This window comes from Oxyura jamaicensis, chromosome 6, assembly GCF_011077185.1.
Source record: "Oxyura jamaicensis isolate SHBP4307 breed ruddy duck chromosome 6, BPBGC_Ojam_1.0, whole genome shotgun sequence".
Lineage (NCBI taxonomy): Eukaryota > Metazoa > Chordata > Aves > Anseriformes > Anatidae > Oxyura > Oxyura jamaicensis.
In genome coordinates this window covers 16,114,123-16,128,451 of record NC_048898.1, presented here as the reverse complement: position 1 = coordinate 16,128,451, position 14,329 = coordinate 16,114,123, and the positions used below count along the sequence as shown (strand labels likewise).

Sequence of the window (14,329 nt, the reverse complement as noted above, 5' to 3'; positions counted from 1 at the left end):
ATTCCTACAGACTTTTCTGTCTTTGTAACAGAAATAGGGGACCAAGTGGTCTAGAACTGCTACAGTACTGACAGATATTAGTAGAGGACTAAAAACTATGATAGACAGGAAATCGTTTGTCATAAAATTTTAATCTTCCTGTAAAATAAAAGGAACAATCTACTAAGTGAAACATCTATCATCTCTCTTCTCCAATGGCTTATAATCTTTTATAAGAGAACAAGGGCATGCCATGAATTAGTCACAGTATTTCATATGGCTGACCTACAAGTCTTTATGAATACCAAACTCTGTAATTTAAACAATAATTAACTTTTTTAAAAACAAACAAACTAAAATACATGATAATTCATCTAAGAAAAAGCAGGACAAAATTTGATAAAAAACAGCTGACACTTCACATTTAATGGAAAAAAAAAACAACTACACCTAGTTTCAGTGACAATAAAAAAAAAATAAATAAATGTTTGTGCATGCAGATTAAGATTGGGGAAATTTCTAACATCTTTGCTTTGGGAGGGAGAGGTGGAGATGCCCACATTGTCCTCACTTGCTGGGCTGAGCTGGCAATGTGCTGGGCCCCCTCCAGAGCTCCTCCATTAACTGCCTTTGAGGAAAGTGTGTAGGCCTGAGACAACCAGGGAGCACTGAACTGCTCGTGACTGGGCCTTCCCTGCGGGCTGGCCTCTGCCCGCACCAGCCATTGTCAGTGCAGGCCCTCTGCAGTTGTTGGGGGAATCACAGGGCCAGCGGCGTGGTGTTTGACAGGACTTCTGTCACGCTGTGAACCATGCTGACTGTGGGACAGAAGTAAGGGGCTTCCAGGCTTTGAGCCTACAGCACTGCTCAAAAGGAACAAAGAACTGAAGTGCCACTGCAGGATTTCCACATTCTCTCTCACTCCCGATTAACTCCAGGCCAACTTATTTCAATTTAAAAACCAAAAGGGAGAACTTATTTAACATCCTGTCCTGAGAACTCAGCCCAAAACCTTCCTGGATGAATCTAACTCACTGAAGCCAACGACATTGTTTCCATCAACTCCAGTAAGTTTGGATCAGGTCTTGGGTCCCTTGCACTGGCAAGAAGAATCTGAGGCTGGAAGGCGGAGTCTGATGAAGCATGAGTCACAACATACCACAACTCGCAGTGTCTGAGCTCTATTGAGTGCAGTATCGGCAGCAGAACATTTGTTTGGGTCAACACAATGAGCGCATGCCTGACACTATGGTTTTCAGTGAGCACAAATATGCAAATCTGAGTGCTCTCATAGCTTGTTTGTTCCAGTAAAATACAAAGCAAGACAGCAAGAAAGAACAAAAGTGAAGGCTGAGAGAAGACAGACAGTTGTTGCCCTCTCTTTAATGAGGCCTCACAAAATAGCAGGTGACTCTCCAGAGGCCATCTCCCAACCTTACAACTATGCACATCAGAGATATTAATGTTATAAACTTTCCTCCAAAGGAGGAGATGGCAGGAGATGGATGAGTCAAGCGGAGCTGCTGAGGTGCTCCTAATTCTGCCAGCAATCTGATTGCAAAACAAGACACTTTGGTTCCTTTTAATCAAAATTCCACCCAAAGAGAAACAGACGTACCAAATATGTAAATCGAGGAAAAAGACTTACTGGCAGAAGTGCCATGAGTTAAAGCCAGCTGCAGTGAGAAGGAACACCTCTGCCTCTTTCATTTCCTGCACCTAACAAAATGATTTTATGTGGAATGCCTGACTGCCCAGCCTATCCCACTTTCCATCCTTCTGAGCTAAATAACAGGATTCCCTTTTGTCCTTCCATGGATTCTTACCCAAGAATCTCTAGCACATTTATTTGCTTGATATATCATTTCTCATAGAATTCTTACTGCTTGTTTTTAGCACCAAGAGACAGGCTAGCATTTTTATAGATAATAACCATCACGTAAAGATATGTGCATCACATTTCTCAGCTAATTAGAAATAAAACATAAACAGCATGATGTAAATGTAATAATCTCTCATTCAGTATCATAAGCAAAAAGATTGATTGCCAGTCACTTTCCCCATTCACATCCATCTGTTATACAAAGAGACACATTGACCCAGGAACTCTAATATGAAACAGTCTTTGGGGGCTTTCTTCATTTCATTTTTCTCTATATAAATAATTTTTTAAAAAACAAGCCCAGTCCTGCAATTAAAATATTGACACTATTTTAAAAATAGTTTTCCAGAGATTGATCGGCAAACTGAAGCTATAAATGATACATATTTTAAGAAGATTTTTAATAAAAACCTAATCATTAATAAAGACCAAGTATATCCATGCCTGAAGATCTGTTCTATCATGAGTACCAGTCTTACAGTCAGATAGGCATCTCTGTGTGAAGATGTTAGTTTCTTCTTCTAAGTACTTTCAGTCATTTTTTCTATGGATAATGTATCTCATGATTGAATGAACAGTGTATTATTTATGAAAGTCTTCATTTCATAGGAGAACTCTCGTAAAACTACACAGACTGATAAGAAAGAAAGGACAGAAAGCCTATGGGTTTCCTACTGCTAGTTTTGTCTCACCTGTCTGAGGCAGGAGAGGACTCACTACTGAATATGCAAACCATCCAACTATGCCAGGTCACAGACTGCAAAGTCACAGATAGGAAAAGGCATCAGCCTGCAAGGCTCCATCTCGGTCCTCACACTGGAGACCATGTCAGCAGCACGATGCCCTACTGCCTCTGTCCTCCTAATCCTCCCACTCCCAGTCTTATGACTTATTTGGACTAAAAGTGTGCTCACTGTCATCTCTGTCATATTTGCACAAGGCCTATTGTTACACGGACTTTGATCTTGGTTGGTGCCTATGCTGTTTGAATCCAAGTAATAAAATAGAACCTGCTGCAAAAAAGGCCAAGAGCACCTTACAGTTATAATCACGCATTATTTGTATTACAGCACTGCCATGATATGCGTAATCAAGCACCACTTTTAGGAGAACCACAACAAAGTTTGTGCAAGTCTTTGCAAAACCCAGATGCTAGAACAGCAAGCAAAGGCTGTTGATGTGCACAAGGTGCATATTTTGTTGATGTGCACAAGGAACTAAGTTCAGATCCAACTATCCTCAATGCTGAGGAAATGTGATTTCCAGGTTTGGGTTCTCTGGTTCTGTGAATTTTCACACATCTGTGTAGTTGGCATATATGTGAGCTGCGTGCCTCTACAGCCAAGAGCCAGGTGCCTAACAGCACGGCAAGGGAGGAGCCAAACTAAGAATTCTTCATGAATGTTTGTCTCACCTAGTCTTATAACACCATGCCACCCTTGCTTGGTATATCTTACCTTGTAGAAAGTAATTCTTCTGCCACACAGATTTGCATTCACATTCACACAACACCTTGCGTAACTTTGCTGGACGTACAGATGTACATACAACAGAAGTCTCTTTTAAAAAACAAAACACACAAAGCACCACCACCTCCCAAATCATTTCCTTGATTACTTACCCAAGAAAACAGACTCAGAGAGATGTTGTACAGAAAGTGAGAAGGAAGAAACTGAAGCAAGGATGCAGCAAGGAAACAAATATTTACAGAATCTTTGTTCTTTTTGAATCTTTTATAGGGAGACATACAGAGCATACTGTGAGAAGGTTTTCCTCTGCTGTTGTAAACTCTTCTAAGAGGAAAAATATCAATAGATAAGAAAAGAAGATAAAAAATATAAAGGTGTAAAATATTTAGAGGGTTCTTTTAATAATTAATCAGCCCAAGAGCTTTTCAGACTAGCTGTACTGACAGCACAGCCAGACCTTTCAAGAGAAGAAACAAAACTAAATACCTAGTCATCTATTAAAATGTGTTATCAGAGTGCTACTTCTAGCCCTCTGAATGTCACAATGCATCGGGAGAAACTGCAAAACCTAATCATTTTTTCTGAAGCTCTATGTCTGGGGCATGTGTAGCTTTTAACTGTCACCCAACATGTTTGAGCATGTGACGTGTTCTTTCCCAATTTCTTTGTGATGCTGACTTGTGCCCAACGCATTTCTGAGAAGATTTCTTCTTCAGGGACATGTTATGCTGGTACAAGGTGCCAAGCATATTTCATCGTAATTTGCTTTGCAGCACAAAACTTGACTGGTAAGTCTAAGATGACATACAGAATACTATGTGCAGTACCTCTCCCAGTACGTGAGGGAGGGGGCTCCGCTGTAATTAATACAAAGTTCCTCTGTAAGGCTTCTAGAGACAGAGGTTGTATCATGGTAGTTGTACAGAGCAGTGAATCCACTTCCTGGAAGGAACCTCAGGATGGGCATCAGGTGACCCTACTTGTGTTCCCAGAGAAAAGCTCAGACACAGGCAGCACTGCGAGGAGACCTGACGTGGTACAGACTCTAGTCATACCATCTACCCTTACAGTAATGATTTCAAGGGGGTAAGATGAGGCGTGAATCCTTTAAAAATATCCCTCAGCCTCACATCACCTGAAGCAAGGACATATAGGATTTTTAGGCAGCCTGAGCTGACACTGAAGGTAGACTTTGCAAGGGACAGCATTATGTCAGATCCCTGCTGCTGGTGGGTTACCCAGCATCTGGGACCTCAGTCATTCTCCAACATAAAACGTGGATATGGACAGATCACATTAGTCTTCCTGGCTTTTCCACCCTTTACCTAGCTCTGTCTGGGCTGCCTCTTATGATGACCAAACAAGCCTCAATGAGGAGTTAAGCAAAAGCAGCCAGCCACACTTCAAAATCCACTACATGCTTGTGGAGCTCAGTACTGCATGACTGGCTGCTCCCTCAGTACCACCTCCCCAAACGCAAGAATAACTTTCCACAAGGATAAGAGGTAGTTCATGTGCAAATAAATTCCACCCATTATTTTAGAAAAGCAACCATTTGTAAGAGCAACACTTTCACCCACAAAATTCTACAAAATTGTAAATTAGAGTTACAAATACCACCACTGCAAAGACAACTTATTTAAAGAACTGCTTGCAAGTATCACAGTACTTAGCTCAGACCATACTGCAAAAAAATGAACACAAAGAGTAGGAAACAGTTGTCTGTTGAGCAGAACAGACCTGGCATGATCTAATACTACCCCTTGTTTAAATAACACCAGCATATATATGGCTAATACCTATAAACTTTCCTAGACTAGGACAGTTTTATTGAAGGTATCATGATCTACCATAAATACTGTATAAACTCTCTGTTGATCTGCATATTGTGGGGATAATGACAGCTATAATCTGACATTGTATCATACCAGATTCTGTTCCAACACAGGAATCATAGCTACTTTTCAGCTTTTCTGAACTATGGGCTTGAGCTGAACTAAGTGAGGCTAAGGCTACCTTTCATGTCGCTGCTGCTATTGACACAGCTGGGCAAAATTCCAAGCGGACAGTCCCTAAATCTGGCCTCTTCCCCTCCTAGGGTCTCACATGACTATCTGGCCCTGCGTGATCTGGAAGAGCCATGGCTATGATTGCAAAGGGCATTTGACTGTGAGGACCTTGGCTTGGCCTTCCTGTGAGGGCACCACTGCTGATCTTTGTAACAGCAATGTTGTGGGCTCTGGAAAGTGGGCTGAAATCACAAAACCCATAATAACAACTGCTCCTTCTGACCTTTACATACTAGGATCAGAACAGACATAGAAACAAAGAAAAATGGACTTGCATTCATTTATGAGTCTCCCTTTCCACACAGTTACTTTCAGCTTAATTGTGCTCATTTTGATTTAAGGAAAGGTAACTTCTGCTGTTTGTGTGAATGAGTGCCACTGTGTTTATCCAAGACCAGAACTGCCTCCTGGTCTTAGGGTGTATTTCATTGATATTATGTAAACAATCAATTATTTGAAAGACAAGAATAGCTATAAGTCAAACCTGTAGGCAAACTATGTTTTCATGCATGCTGCTGTGTTTCCTGTTTACTCATTTTGACACAGACATTACAGATCCCATTGCAGAACACTCATTTTCTCTTGGTTCTCAGGATAAGAGGAAGTGGAATTATTTCAGCAGTCATCCTAACAAAGAATAATTTTAGCAACAGTTTGCTTTCTAAGATAAGGCTACTCACTTCAAAGTTTGCATTGTTTATTAAGAGGGCAAACATCAATAAATTATTACCAGATTGGCTGTGGATATAAAAAATAATTTCTTGTAGAAATTGTTTCTTCTCTCCACATCTCATTTTGCTCAGCTGTAAAATGGTGGCAAAGTTGCCTGCCTATGCTGGCATCTGTAGATAAACAGATTTAGTGCTACTCTGTAATGCTGGAGGGACTGCATGCAGGATATGAAACAAAAATACTTGAAAATCAATCCACATTGTTTCCTCTTATTGTGAATGGGTAAGAAATCCAAACACCCAGATTTATGTTGTATATGTTGGACAGGTGTGACAGTAAGGGAAAAGAGGGAGAGAATAAGACACTGGCTTGCATATAGGCATTCACACCCCAAATTCAGATATGAAGCTTCTGACTGGAGAAGCACATCACAAAACCAGTTCCTCTACCTAATAATTCTTGTCTAATACTATTTGTTTTTCTAAACACATTCCAATGAACAGCATCTATGACACAGGGATCCAAAATTATTTAATCATGCTTCATGACATCTTAGTGAGACCATGAGAAGGTACATATAAAGGTATTACTTCTTCCAGTTATTAAATAGCGTTAATTTCTGGGATGGCACGTAGTGTCCATTTTAGCAACATTCAGTACGCATACACAACAAGCAGAGTGAGGCATAACTGCACCTAGTTAGCAGTGTTATTGAAGTGTGGCTGGTCACCACTACCCATGCTGCAGTTTGGCAGGGACCAATTCTCATGCAGAAAGAACAGTGGAGTTCTGAGGAACCAGTGTGTGGTAGTGCAACACCTTCTTTGAACGACATCTCCAGTAGCACCTTTGCCTTTACTTCCACGCTTGGATAAGTGCCATGCTTGGATAAGTGCTGTCTCAGCTGAGACTGAAGACATGGCATCATCATTTCCTGAACCCTCTCCACTAGCTGATCCCAATACCGAGTCAGACCAAAACCTGCACGGAGAAGGGTAGCAGCACAGGAACAGGGTCTGCACAGGAAACGAGGCTGAAATCCCACTGAAGCTGAAGGTCAGGTTCATAAATGCCTATTTAGGTATATAGATTAAGCGCCAATCACTCAAGGAAAACAGAAGATATGAAGGGAAGCATCTGGATACTCAGCATTGTTGAAAACTCAGTCTTTTGTTAGTCTCCTACTTCAGAAATCTTGAGCAGCAAGAAAAAGCCTTAGCATATTCTTTTGCACAATAAGAGCAATGAATAAAATAACCTACCCATGGCTAAGAACTTCAAAGGCCTCAATTAAAAAAAAAAAAAAAAAATCAAAGCACACTGGAACACTGGATGTTATCCTTCTGCCAGAACACTTTCCAGTGGGAGATAAATCCAAAACAAAAAATCTCACAAACAAAACAAGAAAAAAGCTTCTCTGTTGAAAACTTCTTGTTCACTTTTAGAGGTGCAAGCATTTTCTACAACTCTTCGGGTAGTCTCTGCTATGACATAAATTAGGCTTAGCAACGAAAGTGTTGAGCCTGTCTTAGCACTTGCACCAGAATTGACACATACTGTACAACCTAATTCCGTAATGCTCATTCACATATATAGCTCCACAGAAGTTAATGGGATTATGGAGGGGATTGAAGACTTCAGGATTAGACCAACAGAACCTCTCCGGCTCATTGCAAAGGACTCACAATGACTGTTCGTCCATCTTAGGAGACATATACTATAAACTTTGTTCAAACAAAATAAATAAAAACAACAACAGCACTGCTTTGGTCTCCCTGTCTGTCCTATTCTGCAACTGAACAAAGAGGCATTTAGTGAAGTTAAGGACCAGGAAACTCAAAAAATACCCATGAAACATACAGGCACAGGTAATTAACTGGTGTAGCTCTCTGCTGCAGCATACCATTGAGACAGAGCATTTTTTATTAGTTTCATCAATTGATTATCATGCTGGATATAGCAACAAATCAGAATAAATACATTCTGTGACCAACATCTGCTGCCATCTCTTAATAGAGAGCTGTGTGCCTGCACACACATGCATGCACCCAAGCACACATACGCAGAGCACATTCTTATTAAACACAGAACATCTAACTTGCACAAAGGTTTAACATTCCTGGTTTTCCTCCAGATTCAACCTCTGCAAAATCAGTAAACTCAGCCATTCCATGTTTGCAAGGTGCTTTGAAGTTTCCCTGAGCTCTCCTTCTTCCTCACTCCCCCCCAGATATTTTCCTTCCCCTACATACAGAAAACACAAGAAGAGACCTGCTCATCACATGACCTTCCTCTGGAGGAATCCTGACATTTGTACTCTCTGAGTCGCCTATGTGTTGAAGAAAAAGGAAGCTGCAAATAGCATTCACAGAGAAAACACAATTCTTACCTTCTTGACTTTTAGGTTAGCCTTCTGGGCATGTGCAATTTACTGGGCGCTGTTTATTTCTTCTCATAGACAGGCTAGGCATGGGCTTGTGTGTTTGTGTGTGTTTATGTTTGCAATAAATCTCATACATTGCAAAGAAGGCACAATCACTGTGTTTCAACTGCCTAAATAGAGTCAACAGGGACACTGATGTGACGTGTATTTTCTGTACGTACATATGTGCAGTGGAACCAACATGGTCCAGTCCCTACAACTCAGGAGACAGTACCTCTGCTAGTAACCTTGAGTAAGCTAAGCGTCCCCTTGCCTTCCCAGTTCCTTCTTGGTAGAGAAGCTGTCTGGGACAAACACACAAACACTTCCTTTTTGTGACACAGCAGTAACAGATACAAAAGAGAACAGTCTTTCAGTGGCACAATTCATTAAAAAACAAACAAACAAACAAAAAAACTGATGTACCAGATATCGCCCTGGAACAGCAGCACGAACAGCAGTACTAGGCAGAATAAAGAAGCTGAAACTGCAAGCAAGCAAGCATTGCTCTGTGGGTGGAAGAGCGAAGAGCACATTGAGCTTAGAACAACCCCAGCAGCATCTTCTGGGCTCCACTCCGATCCCCTTGACCGAGGGGCTGCGATCAGTGGCCACGCGTGGAGGCGCAGCAGCCGTGGCACTGCCACGAGCACAGGGCACTCACTGGTTAAAAATCAAACGTGGGTAGCAGCAGGAGCACAGGCAGTTTTGCTGAAATGAGATCTGCACAGCAGGGCATGCATGGCTTTTCTTCATTACCCTAATAGCCTAATAAATAAATAAGGTCCAAGACAATCATGCTGGTGATTTTTCTTTCCAAGATGACTTAGGAGAGAGGTAGCCATATCGGGGCTGCAGAATCTGATAATGTAAATAGAAAATGCAGACCTAAACGAAGCCCTTTTTGTGACAGGATTTAATTAAACCACTGTGAATTCTCAAGCATCTAAACCATCTACCATTCACCAGGCAATGGAGCTACCTGAAGGTGCTACCGATTCTTTTTCGCTCCTGGGTTGCTTATGAGCGGATCACAAAAGGTATTTACACCTCTGCATAGAAGCACACAAAATCCAAGTCCTCAGAAGCGACAGTGAACAAGACTAACCAGTAGCCTCTTCTCCACCTCAAGCACAAGGGTTTCATTCCCAGCTCCTGTTTAACCCAAACTATTGCAAGTGTTGGGTTACCGAGGTACTGTACCCTCAGCGTGTCACACGCAGGGCAGCCCTCATGCGCTGCTGACTTGGTAATTGCATTATCCGCAGGCACTGATGAATGAACAACTGTAATGCATACATCCTGGCCCGAGCTCTCCCGGGACAAGGAGGCGCAGCCTCCCCACGCCAGCCTCACTCAGTTTGCTGAGTCCGAAGGTGCACAGAAAATGCCCGTGAATTGCCTTTAATTTTAAAAGCAGCCTTCCGTTCTCCTCCCTCTTCCCACCGACAGAAAAATACCATTTCAATTCTCAAGCAGCAGAAAGTCCTTCCCTACTTCCCTGCACCCGCGATCTCTTTAACCTGCAAATAACAACGCATGAATCACAGCTCGCAAAACCCGCGGTGTAACGCCGACTACATACATCTACAGCCCTAAAAACAGAGAGGCTGACACCCCCGGCAGAGTGCCCTTTAAAGAACACCTAGTCCTTATGGGTATAAATAATCTCCGGAATAAAATGGAGCCAAAGACATTGCCAGCGCGGAGCCGGGGCAGCCACCGGCCGCCGCCCCGGCCAGCCCGACTGCCGGCGGTGCTTACCGGGCAGCCCAGGCGGCGGCTCCCCCAGCCCCGGCTCCCCCGGCCCCGGCTCCCCCGGCCCCCGGTTCTCCCGGCTCGGCTCGGCTCGGCCCGGCCCCGGCTCTCCCCGGCAGGCGGGGGCCGATGGGCGCCGCCTCCCCCCCCCTCCGCCCCCCCGCGGCACCGAGCGGGCCCTGCCACAGCACCCGGGGGGGGGGGGAGGGGGCGGGTCGGAAAAATAAGAAATAAATTAAAATTTTAAAATGAAAACTGGGGAGGGGGGAAAGCCACGCATGCGGCCCCAGCCCCTCGGCGACCTGTTGCCGGGGGGGGGGGGCAGAGGGGTGCGGGGCTGGGGGCGATAGGAGCGGGCTTACCGGTGCTGGGCGAGGGGGGCTCCGGTGCATCCGCCGCTGGGTTTAGCGTGGGTTACACGGCAAGGAGGAAGGGGTGCAGGAAGGTCGAGGAGAGAACCGGTACATCGCTGAATGCTTCATCCGGAGGGAAAAAAAAAAAAAAAAAAAATCAAATAGAGAGGGGAAATCCCTGACAGATCCCTGCCCCATTCACCCTGCCTTACGTAGGATCGGTATTGCCATTTAGGCTTCGTTCATGCTCAGAGACACAGCATCAGCCGAGGTGCTCTCCTAAAGTGAGGGCAAGCCGGTCCTGAGCAGAGCACATGCACACAACACCGAAATGAATCAATCCACGCTAGGTCTGATTGGAGCTCCTTTGTGTAAGGAGGAAACACAGTGGACACGGAGGGAATTTCATCTTCCCCAGACTACCATGACATCTTGCGTCCCTTTCTCTTCTTCAGCACTCACAATTCTGTTTTCTTTATTTTTCTCCTTCAAAGTTCTTTTTACCTTTAATATGCAGAAAGCTATCGAAATCTAGCTTGTCTTAACTTGATTGCTACCCATGGATCAAAAATATCCCCAAATAATTCAAAGCAATTGCCAAAAGAAATGAAGTAGACATCAATCTGTCCAGCTGAGAAAACATCAAATGTATTTTGGCTACAATTGCCCGAAGATGCAAAGGAAGTTCAGCACCAAACTTTGCCCCATTCAAAAACCCACTAACCTCTCAAGGACAGCTGGAAAAACCTCCTTAATTTCAGGGAGCTGAATCCGTACAAAAGGCAAGCTATCTGCCTTCCAGATGGGGACCGGAAGTTTGCCGCGACGAGCTGAGCAGCCCTCCGCTTCTCGCAATCCCCATGAGAGAGGGACGTGACCGCAATCGCAGAGCACAACGGCCAGCCAGGAAATCCCAAATCTGAAATCCAGCTTGGGCAGAAAATAACTTGCGGGGCAAGTGCTCGCCACACCTGTCCGCTTCTCTCTTGCCCAATCGGGAGAAGGGTGATAAAATTTGTGGCATCCTGCCAAAACCATTGAACCAACATAGGCACAAAACCTCACGGTACTCGGGCTGAATATCATCAAGGAGAAAAAAAAAAGTTGAGATTTTATTCACTGATTCCCTGCTCTCCCCCGCAAAAGACTCCCTGCATTGTCAGGATAGCAGTCAAAATAATCCCAAGGCCTGGGGTTGACCTGACACCTGAAGTGCTCATTTTCAATTTAGGGATTTGCTGAAGTGCAAAATATGTGTGAATTTGTGTGTGTATACATCTCCATACAAAAGAGACAGAGCCAAGAACAACATACAGCCAGATAATTGTTGTAGCATTGATCTCTCTTGACCTGGTCAGGGTCTGTAAAGGTTATTTGCTTGCCTTGAAACAGTGCTTTTAAGGACCAGCTCAAGGACCTTCAGTTTAAGTAGTAAGCTTGCTAGTTTGTCCCTGGACCTAGGAATTCCAATGCTGATCTAGAATACCTGTCCTATCACAGGCTCCTGCATGGGGAAAGCAGACAGGTACTAAACACAACAGGTCTTTATATCAGACAGATACATGAGGGGCACAAAGCAAAACTGGCCATACCCTTCTACTTCATTAGCACCTCTCAGTGCTAGAAGTCCTGGGCCTTGTGTCTGCACTGTCAGTGTACACTCCTACAACCCTTAGAAAGATTACACAGCTGCTTTATGGACCTTCTGCAACAGTACAAATGAGATGACAGGATCACAAGGCATGTATGAGTGATGGTCTTTCTTGCTTGGAACAGAGGAAACAGGTCTGTTAGGACTCAAGCTGAGCACTGACATCTGAGGAATGACCACCAAATGTCCTACCTCTAGCAGCAGGCTGCTGTAAGTCAAACCATGGACAAACTATGACTGCAAGTGAAAGCATACTTACATACGCAACCCAGTTTTCAAGACCTGTCAAACTTTTCTGAACATCTACCTAAATTATATCAGACAGCTTTCAAAAAATGCCTCCCCAGAAAAACAAGCCTGCAACACTTAGTTCATACAGGTAAAAGACCACCAAAATATACTCAGGCTATCTGTGAGAAGCCAGCATTTCCTGCATAACAGGAGAGGGCTTTATACCTTACTGCTGTCAGCAGGTGAATTTACAGATGCCCATCTGCTAAGAGTTTTGGAAACTGCAAAAGCTTGTCTCCTGAAATGCCCCATCCTTGAACTTCACTCAAGAACAGGAAGCCTGCCTTCCTGCTTGTGCCCCTGCTGTATTAAAACCTGTCATTGACTGTTACGTTACTAGCAGCTAGCCATTTCACTTCTAGGATGACACAGAGAGAAAAGAGCATGAATGCAGGTACATGACAGGGCCAGTCAATTGTTAGGAAGTTAGCTCAGTCCTTCCCGTGAGGTGCTATATTATCACAAAGCTGCTGGTGAGAAGAGGCGACCCACTAGGTTTCTTCATAGAGTTTGAGTGTTTGAAGGTGCTTAGCAGAGGCAGCTCAGTCTGAATGAATATTCCGCATGATGATGTGCATCTTCAGCAAAACTGCCCCAGAGGGCAAGGACTGAGCTCTATCTTTTTCTTGAATGGTGTCTCTCTAGGACAAGTACAGGGAGGAGTACAAGCACAAGTACAGCACTGCTGATACTTCAATTAAAGGCCTGTAAAAACGTCTAATGGCCTTCACAGGGATACCAACTGACAGGCATCCATCCCTCTCTTTCAAGGCTTTGTTCTGTGTGCTAATTTAATGACTGTCCCACACTTGCAACCTTGAGACATTACCCAGGTGCTTTGGAATTTTAATGCTAATCTAAATACCCTCACCAAAACAAGATAAATGTAATGGCTAAATAGCTGCTATGAGAAAACAGAGATAAACGGATTACGGTGCAATACAGAAAAAAAGCTCTCAAAAGCAGATCAGAATCTTTCTTACTAGGAAGGCTTTGACTTCACCACATTTGCTTTTTTCCCCTTTTAGACTGAAATTCTGAATTTTTGAACAAAAATATAAACACGACCACTCAACAGACAGCTGAGTGTGTTTGAGTCCGCATTCGGGTTGCAGGAGCTATGATGCCTCCCTTGAATTTTTCTGTACTCTCACAAAAGATGCAACATCATTGTACCTTCTAAATGATAAATATTCATATAAATATACAGTCACAAATACTTCAAGGTCATTGAAGTCTGTGAGACTTCTGTGATCATCTTCATGATGATGAGGGTTTACCCAATTGACCATTGCATTCCCCAGACTGCACCTCTAGATGATGTTGGAGGAGGCATCCATCAGGTCGTTGCAAAAACAGGCTCAGTGCTGCCATGAAGTGCTGGGAGGGGGATGCTCTGAGTGGGAACTGGATGGGACACCACCTGCCAGCACCTGGCTGGCGGTGATTGGAGAGGAAGGAAAATCCCTGCTTGACTAAAACCCATATACACTTGGCACAGCAGAATGTCATACTATTTAAACATGCATCTTATTATTTAAAAATACAAACATATTTTTAAAACAAAATCTGTGACAGCACTGATCCCAAAGCATGACATTTCCATAGATATTTTCTGAGCAAAAGCGCACCTCCAAGGTGAATTACCCGACTTAAGAGACAGGAGTTTAGACAAGTGAATCAAGTGATGTAGCTAGGGTCAGCCTCTCATCTTCACAGCCTCAGTGCAGGTATACCAACACCAGGCCCCTCTTCGGGGCTTCCCTTCAACATCACACTGTTT

General features: G+C 43.6%; 1 protein-coding gene across 2 annotated transcripts in view; it reads right to left on the bottom strand.

Annotated features, from left to right (window-relative positions):
* SORBS1 (sorbin and SH3 domain containing 1) overlaps positions 1 to 10,925 on the bottom strand; it is a 163,853-nt gene extending 152,928 nt beyond the window's left edge. Inside the window, exon 1 of one of the 2 annotated variants that reach the window (XM_035330503.1) lies at positions 10,614 to 10,925. The gene's annotated coding sequence lies outside the window, so the exon portion shown is untranslated. Of the gene's footprint in view, positions 1 to 10,257; positions 10,348 to 10,613 lie in introns of those variants that run through there. The other variant, XM_035330502.1, reaches the window with a different exon arrangement.
* Between the last annotated feature and the right edge of the window lie 3,404 nt (positions 10,926 to 14,329).